Genomic DNA, 16,175 nt, shown 5'->3' with positions numbered 1-16,175 from the left:
TGGCATTTTCGTGCAGTTTTCTTGGAATTTCAAGTCGTGACATTTCATGAAATTGGACATGTTTATAGAATGGGATCCAACAGAATTTCAAAGAATACCACGTTCTGATGTTTACCGGAAGAAGAACTTGTTTATGAAAGGCTGTTCATGTCTTCTTTTTTTTTCTTTTTAGGGGGAGTATGCGATGTGATTCTTGGAGTCTGACTGTGATGTCATGGTCTGAAGTTTTGGGGATGCAGTAGAGTTTCATGGCAAGGATTCTTGGAAATTTCTTGGAATTGAATGTCATGGGTTTTGGGGGCATGGGGTGGAGTGTCATGGCATAAGATTCAAGGAATGTCATGCAAAACATTGCATTAGCATTGACAAGACATGTCATTGGAACGAAAGAATTATATTAGCCTCACCAAAACATTGTAACAACACTGACGCATATTACATGAATATGAGAGTAATACTATTACTGCATTTGTTCAACATTAGTCCTACAAAAACACTGGACCTCAATTACATTGCATATGTAGGACTGGACAAACGCACAAAAGGGAATGCAGAAAGCAGATCTTTCATTTACACTCTCCCGTGTATCAAAAAGCACCACTCTGCCCCATGTGAGGCTCGAACTCACGACCTTCAGATTATGAGACTGACGCGCTGCCTAACTGCGCCAACGAGGCATGTGCTGTGGCTAGGGTGAGCGGTGCAGCACTAGCTTCCAGATCATCTGCCATTCGGTGCAGCTCCAAAAGTACTGCTCACCCTCAGCCATCACGTCAGGATGGCCGAGCGGTCTAAGGCGCTGCGTTCAGGTCGCAGTCTCCCCTGGAGGCGTGGGTTCGAATCCCACTTCTGACAAACCTAACCTTTGGCTGCGGGCTCAAGCTAGAGTCTTTAACCCTCTGGCAAGTTTACCCAGAAATGCATTCATGTTGACAAAGCACTGCATTTCAGTTCATGCTAGAGTTAACCAAACATTACAGTAACACTGACCTGCATTACATGGACTTTAAAGTAACACTTTAGTGCGATGTATGGGATTCGGTGGCATTTTCGTGCAGTTTTCTTGGAATTTCAAGTCGTGACATTTCATGAAATTGGACATGTTTATAGAATGGGATCCAACAGAATTTCAAAGAATACCACGTTCTGATGTTTACCGGAAGAAGAACTTGTTTATGAAAGGCTGTTCATGTCTTCTTTTTTTTTCTTTTTAGGGGGAGTATGCGATGTGATTCTTGGAGTCTGACTGTGATGTCATGGTCTGAAGTTTTGGGGATGCAGTAGAGTTTCATGGCAAGGATTCTTGGAAATTTCTTGGAATTGAATGTCATGGGTTTTGGGGGCATGGGGTGGAGTGTCATGGCATAAGATTCAAGGAATGTCATGCAAAACATTGCATTAGCATTGACAAGACATGTCATTGGAACGAAAGAATTATATTAGCCTCACCAAAACATTGTAACAACACTGACGCATATTACATGAATATGAGAGTAATACTATTACTGCATTTGTTCAACATTAGTCCTACAAAAACACTGGACCTCAATTACATTGCATATGTAGGACTGGACAAACGCACAAAAGGGAATGCAGAAAGCAGATCTTTCATTTACACTCTCCCGTGTATCAAAAAGCACCACTCTGCCCCATGTGAGGCTCGAACTCACGACCTTCAGATTATGAGACTGACGCGCTGCCTAACTGCGCCAACGAGGCATGTGCTGTGGCTAGGGTGAGCGGTGCAGCACTAGCTTCCAGATCATCTGCCATTCGGTGCAGCTCCAAAAGTACTGCTCACCCTCAGCCATCACGTCAGGATGGCCGAGCGGTCTAAGGCGCTGCGTTCAGGTCGCAGTCTCCCCTGGAGGCGTGGGTTCGAATCCCACTTCTGACAAACCTAACCTTTGGCTGCGGGCTCAAGCTAGAGTCTTTAACCCTCTGGCAAGTTTACCCAGAAATGCATTCATGTTGACAAAGCACTGCATTTCAGTTCATGCTAGAGTTAACCAAACATTACAGTAACACTGACCTGCATTACATGGACTTTAAAGTAACACTTTAGTGCGATGTATGGGATTCGGTGGCATTTTCGTGCAGTTTTCTTGGAATTTCAAGTCGTGACATTTCATGAAATTGGACATGTTTATAGAATGGGATCCAACAGAATTTCAAAGAATACCACGTTCTGATGTTTACCGGAAGAAGAACTTGTTTATGAAAGGCTGTTCATGTCTTCTTTTTTTTTTCTTTTTAGGGGGAGTATGCGATGTGATTCTTGGAGTCTGACTGTGATGTCATGGTCTGAAGTTTTGGGGATGCAGTAGAGTTTCATGGCAAGGATTCTTGGAAATTTCTTGGAATTGAATGTCATGGGTTTTGGGGGCATGGGGTGGAGTGTCATGGCATAAGATTCAAGGAATGTCATGCAAAACATTACATTAGCATTGACAAGACATGTCATTGGAACGAAAGAATTATATTAGCCTCAACAAAACATTGTAACAACACTGACGCATATTACATGAATATGAGAGTAATACTATTACTGCATTTGTTCAACATTAGTCCTACAAAAACACTGGACCTCAATTACATTGCATATGTAGGACTGGACAAACGCACAAAAGGGAATGCAGAAAGCAGATCTTTCATTTACACTCTCCCGTGTATCATAAAGCACCACTCTGCCCCGTGTGAGGCTCGAACTCACTACCTTCAGATTATGAGACTGACGCGCTGCCCTGCTGCCTAACTGCGCCAACGATGCATGTGCTGTGGCTAGGGTGAGCGGTGCAGCACTAGCTTCCAGATCATCTGCCATTCGGTGCAGCTCCAAAAGTACTGCTCACCCTCAGCCATCACGTCAGGATGGCCGAGCGGTCTAAGGCGCTGCGTTCAGGTCGCAGTCTCCCCTGGAGGCGTGGGTTCGAATCCCACTTCTGACAAACCTAACCTTTGGCTGCGGGCTCAAGCTAGAGTCTTTAACCCTCTGGCAAGTTTACCCAGAAATGCATTCATGTTGACAAAGCACTGCATTTCAGTTCATGCTAGAGTTAACCAAACATTACAGTAACACTGACCTGCATTACATGGACTTTAAAGTAACACTTTAGTGCAATGTATGGGATTCGGTGGCATTTTCGTGCAGTTTCTTGGAATTTCAAGTCGTGACATTTCATGAAATTGGACATGTTTATAGAATGGGATCCAACAGAATTTCAAAGAATACCACGTTCTGATGTTTACCGGAAGAAGAACTTGTTTATGAAAGGCTGTTCATGTCTTCTTTTTTTTTCTTTTTAGGGGGAGTATGCGATGTGATTCTTGGAGTCTGACTGTGATGTCATGGTCTGAAGTTTTGGGGATGCAGTAGAGTTTCATGGCAAGGATTCTTGGAAATTTCTTGGAATTGAATGTCATGGGTTTTGGGGGCATGGGGTGGAGTGTCATGGCATAAGATTCAAGGAATGTCATGCAAAACATTGCATTAGCATTGACAAGACATGTCATTGGAACGAAAGAATTATATTAGCCTCAACAAAACATTGTAACAACACTGACGCATATTACATGAATATGAGAGTAATACTATTACTGCATTTGTTCAACATTAGTCCTACAAAAACACTGGACCTCAATTACATTGCATATGTAGGACTGGACAAACGCACAAAAGGGAATGCAGAAAGCAGATCTTTCATTTACACTCTCCCGTGTATCAAAAAGCACCACTCTGCCCCATGTGAGGCTCGAACTCACGAACTTCAGATAATGAGACTGACGCGCTGCCTAACTGCGCCAACGAGGCATGTGCTGTGGCTAGGGTGAGCGGTGCAGCACTAGCTTCCAGATCATCTGCCATTCGGTGCAGCTCCAAAAGTACTGCTCACCCTCAGCCATCATGTCAGGATGGCCGAGCGGTCTAAGGCGCTGCGTTCAGGTCGCAGTCTCCCCTGGAGGCGTGGGTTCGAATCCCACTTCTGACAAACCTAACCTTTGGCTGTGGGCTCAAGCTAGAGTCTTTAACCCTCTGGCAAGTTTACCCAGAAATGCATTCATGTTGACAAAGCACTGCATTTCAGTTCATGCTAGAGTTAACCAAACATTACAGTAACACTGACCTGCATTACATGGACTTTAAAGTAACACTTTAGTGCAATGTATGGGATTCGGTGGCATTTTCGTGCAGTTTCTTGGAATTTCAAGTCGTGACATTTCATGAAATTGGACATGTTTATAGAATGGGATCCAACAGAATTTCAAAGAATACCACGTTCTGATGTTTACCGGAAGAAGAACTTGTTTATGAAAGGCTGTTCATGTCTTCTTTTTTTTTCTTTTTAGGGGGAGTATGCGATGTGATTCTTGGAGTCTGACTGTGATGTCATGGTCTGAAGTTTTGGGGATGCAGTAGAGTTTCATGGCAAGGATTCTTGGAAATTTCTTGGAATTGAATGTCATGGGTTTTGGGGGCATGGGGTGGAGTGGCATGGCATAAGATTCAAGGAATGTCATGCAAAACATTGCATTAGCATTGACAAGACATGTCATTGGAACGAAAGAATTATATTAGCCTCAACAAAACATTGTAACAACACTGACGCATATTACATGAATATGAGAGTAATACTATTACTGCATTTGTTCAACATTAGTCCTACAAAAACACTGGACCTCAATTACATTGCATATGAAGGACTGGACAAACGCACAAAAGGGAATGCAAAAAGCAGCTCTTTCTTTTACACTCTCCCGTGTATCAAAAAGCACCACTCTGCCCCGTGTGAGGCTCGAACTCACGACCTTCAGATTATGAGACTGACGCGCTGCCTAACTGCGCCAACGAGGCATGTGCTGTGGCTAGGGTGAGCGGTGCAGCACTAGCTTCCAGATCATCTGCCATTCGGTGCAGCTGCAAAAGTACTGCTCACCCTCAGCCATCACGTCAGGATGGCCGAGCGGTTTAAGGCGCTGCGTTCAGGTCGCAGTCTCCCCTGGAGGCGTGGGTTCGAATCCCACTTCTGACAAACCTAACCTTTGGCTGCGGGCTCAAGCTAGAGTCTTTAACCCTCTGGCAAGTTTACCCAGAAATGCATTCATGTTGACAAAGCACTGCATTTCAGTTCATGCTAGAGTTAACCAAACATTACAGTAACACTGACCTGCATTACATGGACTTTAAAGTAACACTTTAGTGCAATGTATGGGATTCGGTGGCATTTTCGTGCAGTTTCTTGGAATTTCAAGTCGTGACATTTCATGAAATTGGACATGTTTATAGAATGGGATCCAACAGAATTTCAAAGAATACCACGTTCTGATGTTTACCGGAAGAAGAACTTGTTTATGAAAGGCTGTTCATGTCTTCTTTTTTTTTCTTTTTAGGGGGAGTATGCGATGTGATTCTTGGAGTCTGACTGTGATGTCATGGTCTGAAGTTTTGGGGATGCAGTAGAGTTTCATGGCAAGGATTCTTGGAAATTTCTTGGAATTGAATGTCATGGGTTTTGGGGGCATGGGGTGGAGTGTCATGGCATAAGATTCAAGGAATGTCATGCAAAACATTGCATTAGCATTGACAAGACATGTCATTGGAACGAAAGAATTATATTAGCCTCAACAAAACATTGTAACAACACTGACGCATATTACATGAATATGAGAGTAATACTATTACTGCATTTGTTCAACATTAGTCCTACAAAAACACTGGACCTCAATTACATTGCATATGAAGGACTGGACAAACGCACAAAAGGGAATGCAGAAAGCAGCTCTTTCTTTTACACTCTCCCGTGTATCAAAAAGCACCACTCTGCCCCGTGTGAGGCTCGAACTCACGACCTTCAGATTATGAGACTGACGCGCTGCCTAACTGCGCCAACGAGGCATGTGCTGTGGCTAGGGTGAGCGGTGCAGCACTAGCTTCCAGATCATCTGCCATTCGGTGCAGCTGCAAAAGTACTGCTCACCCTCAGCCATCACGTCAGGATGGCCGAGCGGTCAACGGCGCTGCGTTCAGGTCGCAGTCTCCCCTGGAGGCGTGGGTTCGAATCCCACTTCTGACAAACCTAACCTTTGGCTGCGGGCTCAAGCTAGAGTCTTTAACCCTCTGGCAAGTTTACCCAGAAATGCATTCATGTTGACAAAGCACTGCATTTCAGTTCATGCTAGAGTTAACCAAACATTACAGTAACACTGACCTGCATTACATGGACTTTAAAGTAACACTTTAGTGCGATGTATGGGATTCGGTGGCATTTTCGTGCAGTTTTCTTGGAATTTCAAGTCGTGACATTTCATGAAATTGGACATGTTTATAGAATGGGATCCAACAAAATTTCAAAGAATACCACGTTCTGATGTTTACCGGAAGAAGAACTTGTTTATGAAAGGCTGTTCATGTCTTCTTTTTTTTTCTTTTTAGGGGGAGTATGCGATGTGATTCTTGGAGTCTGACTGTGATGTCATGGTCTGAAGTTTTGGGGATGCAGTAGAGTTTCATGGCAAGGATTCTTGGAAATTTCTTGGAATTGAATGTCATGGGTTTTGGGGGCATGGGGTGGAGTGTCATGGCATAAGATTCAAGGAATGTCATGCAAAACATTGCATTAGCATTGACAAGACGTCATTGGAACGAAAGAATTATATTAGCCTCAACAAAACATTGTAACAACACTGATGCATATTACATGAATATGAGAGTAATACTATTACTGCATTTGTTCAACATTAGTCCTACAAAAACACTGGACCTCAATTACATTGCATATGAAGGACTGGACAAACGCACAAAAGGGAATGCAGAAAGCAGATCTTTCATTTACACTCTCCCGTGTATCATAAAGCACCACTCTGCCCCGTGTGAGGCTCGAACTCACGACCTTCAGATTATGAGACTGACGCGCTGCCTAACTGCGCCAACGAGGCATGTGCTGTGGCTAGGGTGAGCGGTGCAGCACTAGCTTCCAGATCATCTGCCATTCGGTGCAGCTGCAAAAGTACTGCTCACCCTCAGCCATCACGTCAGGATGGCCGAGCGGTCTAAGGCGCTGCGTTCAGGTCGAAGTCTCCCCTGGAGGCGTGGGTTCGAATCCCACTTCTGACAAACCTAACCTTTGGCTGCGGGCTCAAGCTAGAGTCTTTAACCCTCTGGCAAGTTTACCCAGAAATGCATTCATGTTGACAAAGCACTGCATTTCAGTTCATGCTAGAGTTAACCAAACATTACAGTAACACTGACCTGCATTACATGGACTTTAAAGTAACACTTTAGTGCGATGTATGGGATTCGGTGGCATTTTCGTGCAGTTTTCTTGGAATTTCAAGTCGTGACATTTCATGAAATTGGACATGTTTATAGAATGGGATCCAACAGAATTTCAAAGAATACCACGTTCTGATGTTTACCGGAAGAAGAACTTGTTTATGAAAGGCTGTTCATGTCTTCTTTTTTTTTCTTTTTAGGGGGAGTATGCGATGTGATTCTTGGAGTCTGACTGTGATGTCATGGTCTGAAGTTTTGGGGATGCAGTAGAGTTTCATGGCAAGGATTCTTGGAAATTTCTTGGAATTGAATGTCATGGGTTTTGGGGGCATGGGGTGGAGTGTCATGGCATAAGATTCAAGGAATGTCATGCAAAACATTACATTAGCATTGACAAGACATGTCATTGGAACGAAATAATTATATTAGCCTCAACAAAACATTGTAACAACACTGACGCATATTACATGAATATGAGAGTAATACTATTACTGCATTTGTTCAACATTAGTCCTACAAAAACACTGGACCTCAATTACATTGCATATGTAGGACTGGACAAACGCACAAAAGGGAATGCAGAAAGCAGATCTTTCATTTACACTCTCCCGTGTATCAAAAAGCACCACTCTGCCCCATGTGAGGCTCGAACCCACGACCTTCAGATTATGAGACTGACGCGCTGCCTAACTGCGCCAACGAGGCATGTGCTGTGGCTAGGGTGAGCGGTGCAGCACTAGCTTCCAGATCATCTGCCATTCGGTGCAGCTCCAAAAGTACTGCTCACCCTCAGCCATCACGTCAGGATGGCCGAGCGGTCTAAGGCGCTGCGTTCAGGTCGCAGTCTCCCCTGGAGGCGTGGGTTCGAATCCCACTTCTGACAAACCTAACCTTTGGCTGCGGGCTCAAGCTAGAGTCTTTAACCCTCTGGCAAGTTTACCCAGAAATGCATTCATGTTGACAAAGCACTGCATTTCAGTTCATGCTAGAGTTAACCAAACATTACAGTAACACTGACCTGCATTACATGGACTTTAAAGTAACACTTTAGTGCAATGTATGGGATTCGGTGGCATTTTCGTGCAGTTTCTTGGAATTTCAAGTCGTGACATTTCATGAAATTGGACATGTTTATAGAATGGGATCCAACAGAATTTCAAAGAATACCACGTTCTGATGTTTACCGGAAGAAGAACTTGTTTATGAAAGGCTGTTCATGTCTTCTTTTTTTTTCTTTTTAGGGGGAGTATGCCATGTGATTCTTGGAGTCTGACTGTGATGTCATGGTCTGAAGTTTTGGGGATGCAGTAGAGTTTCATGGCAAGGATTCTTGGAAATTTCTTGGAATTGAATGTCATGGGTTTTGGGGGCATGGGGTGGAGTGTCATGGCATAAGATTCAGGGAATGTCATGCAAAACATTGCATTAGCATTGACAAGACATGTCATTGGAACGAAAGAATTATATTAGCCTCAACAAAACATTGTAACAACACTGACGCATATTACATGAATATGAGAGTAATACTATTACTGCATTTGTTCAACATTAGTCCTACAAAAACACTGGACCTCAATTACATTGCATATGAAGGACTGGACAAACGCACAAAAGGGAATGCAGAAAGCAGCTCTTTCTTTTACACTCTCCCGTGTATCAAAAAGCACCACTCTGCCCCGTATGAGGCTCAAACTCACGACCTTCAGATTATGAGACTGACGCGCTGCCTAACTGCGCCAACGAGGCATGTGCTGTGGCTAGGGTGAGCGGTGCAGCACTAGCTTCCAGATCATCTGCCATTCGGTGCAGCTGCAAAAGTACTGCTCACCCTCAGCCATCACGTCAGGATGGCCGAGCGGTCAACGGCGCTGCGTTCAGGTCGCAGTCTCCCCTGGAGGCGTGGGTTCGAATCCCACTTCTGACAAACCTAACCTTTGGCTGCGGGCTCAAGCTAGAGTCTTTAACCCTCTGGCAAGTTTACCCAGAAATGCATTCATGTTGACAAAGCACTGCATTTCAGTTCATGCTAGAGTTAACCAAACATTACAGTAACACTGACCTGCATTACATGGACTTTAAAGTAACACTTTAGTGCGATGTATGGGATTCGGTGGCATTTTCGTGCAGTTTTCTTGGAATTTCAAGTCGTGACATTTCATGAAATTGGACATGTTTATAGAATGGGATCCAACAGAATTTCAAAGAATACCACGTTCTGATGTTTACCGGAAGAAGAACTTGTTTATGAAAGGCTGTTCATGTCTTCTTTTTTTTTCTTTTTAGGGGGAGTATGCGATGTGATTCTTGGAGTCTGACTGTGATGTCATGGTCTGAAGTTTTGGGGATGCAGTAGAGTTTCATGGCAAGGATTCTTGGAAATTTCTTGGAATTGAATGTCATGGGTTTTGGGGGCATGGGGTGGAGTGTCATGGCATAAGATTCAAGGAATGTCATGCAAAACATTGCATTAGCATTGACAAGACATGTCATTGGAACGAAAGAATTATATTAGCCTCACCAAAACATTGTAACAACACTGACGCATATTACATGAATATGAGAGTAATACTATTACTGCATTTGTTCAACATTAGTCCTACAAAAACACTGGACCTCAATTACATTGCATATGTAGGACTGGACAAACGCACAAAAGGGAATGCAGAAAGCAGATCTTTCATTTACACTCTCCCGTGTATCAAAAAGCACCACTCTGCCCCATGTGAGGCTCGAACTCACAACCTTCAGATTATGAGACTGACGCGCTGCCTAACTGCGCCAACGAGGCATGTGCTGTGGCTAGGGTGAGCGGTGCAGCACTAGCTTCCAGATCATCTGCCATTCGGTGCAGCTCCAAAAGTACTGCTCACCCTCAGCCATCACGTCAGGATGGCCGAGCGGTCTAAGGCGCTGCGTTCAGGTCGCAGTCTCCCCTGGAGGCGTGGGTTCGAATCCCACTTCTGACAAACCTAACCTTTGGCTGTGGGCTCAAGCTAGAGTCTTTAACCCTCTGGCAAGTTTACCCAGAAATGCATTCATGTTGACAAAGCACTGCATTTCAGTTCATGCTAGAGTTAACCAAACATTACAGTAACACTGACCTGCATTACATGGACTTTAAAGTAACACTTTAGTGCAATGTATGGGATTCGGTGGCATTTTCGTGCAGTTTCTTGGAATTTCAAGTCGTGACATTTCATGAAATTGGACATGTTTATAGAATGGGATCCAACAGAATTTCAAAGAATACCACGTTCTGATGTTTACCGGAAGAAGAACTTGTTTATGAAAGGCTGTTCATGTCTTCTTTTTTTTTTCTTTTTAGGGGGAGTATGCGATGTGATTCTTGGAGTCTGACTGTGATGTCATGGTCTGAAGTTTTGGGGATGCAGTAGAGTTTCATGGCAAGGATTCTTGGAAATTTCTTGGAATTGAATGTCATGGGTTTTGGGGGCATGGGGTGGAGTGTCATGGCATAAGATTCAAGGAATGTCATGCAAAACATTACATTAGCATTGACAAGACATGTCATTGGAACGAAAGAATTATATTAGCCTCAACAAAACATTGTAACAACACTGACGCATATTACATGAATATGAGAGTAATACTATTACTGCATTTGTTCAACATTAGTCCTACAAAAACACTGGACCTCAATTACATTGCATATGTAGGACTGGACAAACGCACAAAAGGGAATGCAGAAAGCAGATCTTTCATTTACACTCTCCCGTGTATCAAAAAGCACCACTCTGCCCCATGTGAGGCTCGAACTCACAACCTTCAGATTATGAGACTGACGCGCTGCCTAACTGCGCCAACGAGGCATGTGCTGTGGCTAGGGTGAGCGGTGCAGCACTAGCTTCCAGATCATCTGCCATTCGGTGCAGCTCCAAAAGTACTGCTCACCCTCAGCCATCACGTCAGGATGGCCGAGCGGTCTAAGGCGCTGCGTTCAGGTCGCAGTCTCCCCTGGAGGCGTGGGTTCGAATCCCACTTCTGACAAACCTAACCTTTGGCTGCGGGCTCAAGCTAGAGTCTTTAACCCTCTGGCAAGTTTACCCAGAAATGCATTCATGTTGACAAAGCACTGCATTTCAGTTCATGCTAGAGTTAACCAAACATTACAGTAACACTGACCTGCATTACATGGACTTTAAAGTAACACTTTAGTGCAATGTATGGGATTCGGTGGCATTTTCGTGCAGTTTCTTGGAATTTCAAGTCGTGACATTTCATGAAATTGGACATGTTTATAGAATGGGATCCAACAGAATTTCAAAGAATACCACGTTCTGATGTTTACCGGAAGAAGAACTTGTTTATGAAAGGCTGTTCATGTCTTCTTTTTTTTTCTTTTTAGGGGGAGTATGCCATGTGATTCTTGGAGTCTGACTGTGATGTCATGGTCTGAAGTTTTGGGGATGCAGTAGAGTTTCATGGCAAGGATTCTTGGAAATTTCTTGGAATTGAATGTCATGGGTTTTGGGGGCATGGGGTGGAGTGTCATGGCATAAGATTCAAGGAATGTCATGCAAAACATTGCATTAGCATTGACAAGACATGTCATTGGAACGAAAGAATTATATTAGCCTCACCAAAACATTGTAACAACACTGACGCATATTACATGAATATGAGAGTAATACTATTACTGCATTTGTTCAACATTAGTCCTACAAAAACACTGGACCTCAATTACATTGCATATGTAGGACTGGACAAACGCACAAAAGGGAATGCAGAAAGCAGCTCTTTCTTTTACACTCTCCCGTGTATCAAAAAGCACCACTCTGCCCCATGTGAGGCTCGAACTCACGACCTTCAGATTATGAGACTGACGCGCTGCCTAACTGCGCCAACGAGGCATGTGCTGTGGCTAGGGTGAGCGGTGCAGCACTAGCTTCCAGATCATCTGCCATTCGGTGCAGCTCCAAAAGTACTGCTCACCCTCAGCCATCACGTCAGGATGGCCGAGCGGTCTAAGGCGCTGCGTTCAGGTCGCAGTCTCCCCTGGAGGCGTGGGTTAGAATCCCACTTCTGACAAACCTAACCTTTGGCTGTGGGCTCAAGCTAGAGTCTTTAACCCTCTGGCAAGTTTACCCAGAAATGCATTCATGTTGACAAAGCACTGCATTTCAGTTCATGCTAGAGTTAACCAAACATTACAGTAACACTGACCTGCATTACATGGACTTTAAAGTAACACTTTAGTGCGATGTATGGGATTCGGTGGCATTTTCGTGCAGTTTTCTTGGAATTTCAAGTCGTGACATTTCATGAAATTGGACATGTTTATAGAATGGGATCCAACAAAATTTCAAAGAATACCACGTTCTGATGTTTACCGGAAGAAGAACTTGTTTATGAAAGGCTGTTCATGTCTTCTTTTTTTTTCTTTTTAGGGGGAGTATGCGATGTGATTCTTGGAGTCTGACTGTGATGTCATGGTCTGAAGTTTTGGGGATGCAGTAGAGTTTCATGGCAAGGATTCTTGGAAATTTCTTGGAATTGAATGTCATGGGTTTTGGGGGCATGGGGTGGAGTGTCATGGCATAAGATTCAAGGAATGTCATGCAAAACATTGCATTAGCATTGACAAGACATGTCATTGGAACGAAAGAATTATATTAGCCTCAACAAAACATTGTAACAACACTGATGCATATTACATGAATATGAGAGTAATACTATTACTGCATTTGTTCAACATTAGTCCTACAAAAACACTGGACCTCAATTACATTGCATATGAAGGACTGGACAAACGCACAAAAGGGAATGCAGAAAGCAGATCTTTCATTTACACTCTCCCGTGTATCATAAAGCACCACTCTGCCCCGTGTGAGGCTCGAACTCACGACCTTCAGATTATGAGACTGACGCGCTGCCTAACTGCGCCAACGAGGCATGTGCTGTGGCTAGGGTGAGCGGTGCAGCACTAGCTTCCAGATCATCTGCCATTCGGTGCAGCTGCAAAAGTACTGCTCACCCTCAGCCATCACGTCAGGATGGCCGAGCGGTCTAAGGCGCTGCGTTCAGGTCGAAGTCTCCCCTGGAGGCGTGGGTTCGAATCCCACTTCTGACAAACCTAACCTTTGGCTGCGGGCTCAAGCTAGAGTCTTTAACCCTCTGGCAAGTTTACCCAGAAATGCATTCATGTTGACAAAGCACTGCATTTCAGTTCATGCTAGAGTTAACCAAACATTACAGTAACACTGACCTGCATTACATGGACTTTAAAGTAACACTTTAGTGCGATGTATGGGATTCGGTGGCATTTTCGTGCAGTTTTCTTGGAATTTCAAGTCGTGACATTTCATGAAATTGGACATGTTTATAGAATGGGATCCAACAGAATTTCAAAGAATACCACGTTCTGATGTTTACCGGAAGAAGAACTTGTTTATGAAAGGCTGTTCATGTCTTCTTTTTTTTTCTTTTTAGGGGGAGTATGCGATGTGATTCTTGGAGTCTGACTGTGATGTCATGGTCTGAAGTTTTGGGGATGCAGTAGAGTTTCATGGCAAGGATTCTTGGAAATTTCTTGGAATTGAATGTCATGGGTTTTGGGGGCATGGGGTGGAGTGTCATGGCATAAGATTCAAGGAATGTCATGCAAAACATTACATTAGCATTGACAAGACATGTCATTGGAACGAAATAATTATATTAGCCTCAACAAAACATTGTAACAACACTGACGCATATTACATGAATATGAGAGTAATACTATTACTGCATTTGTTCAACATTAGTCCTACAAAAACACTGGACCTCAATTACATTGCATATGTAGGACTGGACAAACGCACAAAAGGGAATGCAGAAAGCAGATCTTTCATTTACACTCTCCCGTGTATCAAAAAGCACCACTCTGCCCCATGTGAGGCTCGAACCCACGACCTTCAGATTATGAGACTGACGCGCTGCCTAACTGCGCCAACGAGGCATGTGCTGTGGCTAGGGTGAGCGGTGCAGCACTAGCTTCCAGATCATCTGCCATTCGGTGCAGCTCCAAAAGTACTGCTCACCCTCAGCCATCACGTCAGGATGGCCGAGCGGTCTAAGGCGCTGCGTTCAGGTCGCAGTCTCCCCTGGAGGCGTGGGTTCGAATCCCACTTCTGACAAACCTAACCTTTGGCTGCGGGCTCAAGCTAGAGTCTTTAACCCTCTGGCAAGTTTACCCAGAAATGCATTCATGTTGACAAAGCACTGCATTTCAGTTCATGCTAGAGTTAACCAAACATTACAGTAACACTGACCTGCATTACATGGACTTTAAAGTAACACTTTAGTGCAATGTATGGGATTCGGTGGCATTTTCGTGCAGTTTCTTGGAATTTCAAGTCGTGACATTTCATGAAATTGGACATGTTTATAGAATGGGATCCAACAGAATTTCAAAGAATACCACGTTCTGATGTTTACCGGAAGAAGAACTTGTTTATGAAAGGCTGTTCATGTCTTCTTTTTTTTTCTTTTTAGGGGGAGTATGCCATGTGATTCTTGGAGTCTGACTGTGATGTCATGGTCTGAAGTTTTGGGGATGCAGTAGAGTTTCATGGCAAGGATTCTTGGAAATTTCTTGGAATTGAATGTCATGGGTTTTGGGGGCATGGGGTGGAGTGTCATGGCATAAGATTCAAGGAATGTCATGCAAAACATTGCATTAGCATTGACAAGACATGTCATTGGAACGAAAGAATTATATTAGCCTCAACAAAACATTGTAACAACACTGACGCATATTACATGAATATGAGAGTAATACTATTACTGCATTTGTTCAACATTAGTCCTACAAAAACACTGGACCTCAATTACATTGCATATGAAGGACTGGACAAACGCACAAAAGGGAATGCAGAAAGCAGCTCTTTCTTTTACACTCTCCCGTGTATCAAAAAGCACCACTCTGCCCCGTGTGAGGCTCAAACTCACGACCTTCAGATTATGAGACTGACGCGCTGCCTAACTGCGCCAACGAGGCATGTGCTGTGGCTAGGGTGAGCGGTGCAGCACTAGCTTCCAGATCATCTGCCATTCGGTGCAGCTGCAAAAGTACTGCTCACCCTCAGCCATCACGTCAGGATGGCCGAGCGGTCAACGGCGCTGCGTTCAGGTCGCAGTCTCCCCTGGAGGCGTGGGTTCGAATCCCACTTCTGACAAACCTAACCTTTGGCTGCGGGCTCAAGCTAGAGTCTTTAACCCTCTGGCAAGTTTACCCAGAAATGCATTCATGTTGACAAAGCACTGCATTTCAGTTCATGCTAGAGTTAACCAAACATTACAGTAACACTGACCTGCATTACATGGACTTTAAAGTAACACTTTAGTGCGATGTATGGGATTCGGTGGCATTTTCGTGCAGTTTTCTTGGAATTTCAAGTCGTGACATTTCATGAAATTGGACATGTTTATAGAATGGGATCCAACAGAATTTCAAAGAATACCACGTTCTGATGTTTACCGGAAGAAGAACTTGTTTATGAAAGGCTGTTCATGTCTTCTTTTTTTTTCTTTTTAGGGGGAGTATGCGATGTGATTCTTGGAGTCTGACTGTGATGTCATGGTCTGAAGTTTTGGGGATGCAGTAGAGTTTCATGGCAAGGATTCTTGGAAATTTCTTGGAATTGAATGTCATGGGTTTTGGGGGCATGGGGTGGAGTGTCATGGCATAAGATTCAAGGAATGTCATGCAAAACATTGCATTAGCATTGACAAGACATGTCATTGGAACGAAAGAATTATATTAGCCTCACCAAAACATTGTAACAACACTGACGCATATTACATGAATATGAGAGTAATACTATTACTGCATTTGTTCAACATTAGTCCTACAAAAACACTGGACCTCAATTACATTGCATATGTAGGACTGGACAAACGCACAAAA

The 16,175-nt window shown here is 43.7% G+C and overlaps 16 non-coding genes across 16 annotated transcripts; 9 read left to right on the top strand and 7 right to left on the bottom strand.

Annotated features, from left to right (window-relative positions):
• Positions 1–603: 603 nt before the first annotated feature.
• trnam-cau (transfer RNA methionine (anticodon CAU)) lies at positions 604–677 on the bottom strand. Its single transcript has one exon. It is a non-coding gene; the product is annotated as a tRNA-Met (tRNA).
• Positions 678–772: 95 nt separating this feature from the next.
• Positions 773–855, top strand: trnal-cag (transfer RNA leucine (anticodon CAG)). The gene has a single exon. It is a non-coding gene; the product is annotated as a tRNA-Leu (tRNA).
• Positions 856–1,645: 790 nt separating this feature from the next.
• On the bottom strand, positions 1,646–1,719 carry trnam-cau (transfer RNA methionine (anticodon CAU)). Its single transcript has one exon. It is a non-coding gene; the product is annotated as a tRNA-Met (tRNA).
• A 95-nt stretch (positions 1,720–1,814) lies between these two features.
• On the top strand, positions 1,815–1,897 carry trnal-cag (transfer RNA leucine (anticodon CAG)). The gene has a single exon. It is a non-coding gene; the product is annotated as a tRNA-Leu (tRNA).
• A 968-nt stretch (positions 1,898–2,865) lies between these two features.
• trnal-cag (transfer RNA leucine (anticodon CAG)) lies at positions 2,866–2,948 on the top strand. The gene has a single exon. It is a non-coding gene; the product is annotated as a tRNA-Leu (tRNA).
• Positions 2,949–3,906: 958 nt separating this feature from the next.
• Positions 3,907–3,989, top strand: trnal-cag (transfer RNA leucine (anticodon CAG)). The gene has a single exon. It is a non-coding gene; the product is annotated as a tRNA-Leu (tRNA).
• Positions 3,990–4,778: 789 nt separating this feature from the next.
• Positions 4,779–4,852, bottom strand: trnam-cau (transfer RNA methionine (anticodon CAU)). The gene has a single exon. It is a non-coding gene; the product is annotated as a tRNA-Met (tRNA).
• Positions 4,853–4,947: 95 nt separating this feature from the next.
• On the top strand, positions 4,948–5,030 carry trnal-cag (transfer RNA leucine (anticodon CAG)). The gene has a single exon. It is a non-coding gene; the product is annotated as a tRNA-Leu (tRNA).
• A 789-nt stretch (positions 5,031–5,819) lies between these two features.
• trnam-cau (transfer RNA methionine (anticodon CAU)) lies at positions 5,820–5,893 on the bottom strand. The gene has a single exon. It is a non-coding gene; the product is annotated as a tRNA-Met (tRNA).
• Positions 5,894–6,859: 966 nt separating this feature from the next.
• trnam-cau (transfer RNA methionine (anticodon CAU)) lies at positions 6,860–6,933 on the bottom strand. The gene has a single exon. It is a non-coding gene; the product is annotated as a tRNA-Met (tRNA).
• Positions 6,934–8,070: 1,137 nt separating this feature from the next.
• On the top strand, positions 8,071–8,153 carry trnal-cag (transfer RNA leucine (anticodon CAG)). Its single transcript has one exon. It is a non-coding gene; the product is annotated as a tRNA-Leu (tRNA).
• A 2,000-nt stretch (positions 8,154–10,153) lies between these two features.
• Positions 10,154–10,236, top strand: trnal-cag (transfer RNA leucine (anticodon CAG)). The gene has a single exon. It is a non-coding gene; the product is annotated as a tRNA-Leu (tRNA).
• Positions 10,237–11,195: 959 nt separating this feature from the next.
• trnal-cag (transfer RNA leucine (anticodon CAG)) lies at positions 11,196–11,278 on the top strand. Its single transcript has one exon. It is a non-coding gene; the product is annotated as a tRNA-Leu (tRNA).
• Positions 11,279–12,067: 789 nt separating this feature from the next.
• trnam-cau (transfer RNA methionine (anticodon CAU)) lies at positions 12,068–12,141 on the bottom strand. Its single transcript has one exon. It is a non-coding gene; the product is annotated as a tRNA-Met (tRNA).
• A 968-nt stretch (positions 12,142–13,109) lies between these two features.
• trnam-cau (transfer RNA methionine (anticodon CAU)) lies at positions 13,110–13,183 on the bottom strand. The gene has a single exon. It is a non-coding gene; the product is annotated as a tRNA-Met (tRNA).
• Positions 13,184–14,320: 1,137 nt separating this feature from the next.
• On the top strand, positions 14,321–14,403 carry trnal-cag (transfer RNA leucine (anticodon CAG)). The gene has a single exon. It is a non-coding gene; the product is annotated as a tRNA-Leu (tRNA).
• Positions 14,404–16,175: the final 1,772 nt, after the last annotated feature.

This window comes from Rhinichthys klamathensis, unplaced genomic scaffold (assembly GCF_029890125.1).
Source record: "Rhinichthys klamathensis goyatoka isolate OS25496 unplaced genomic scaffold, OSU_Roscu_1.1 h1tg000176l_1, whole genome shotgun sequence".
Taxonomy (NCBI): domain Eukaryota; kingdom Metazoa; phylum Chordata; class Actinopteri; order Cypriniformes; family Leuciscidae; genus Rhinichthys; species Rhinichthys klamathensis.
Note: the sequence above shows the minus strand (reverse complement) of the source record. Positions and strands in the feature narration are given on the sequence as shown.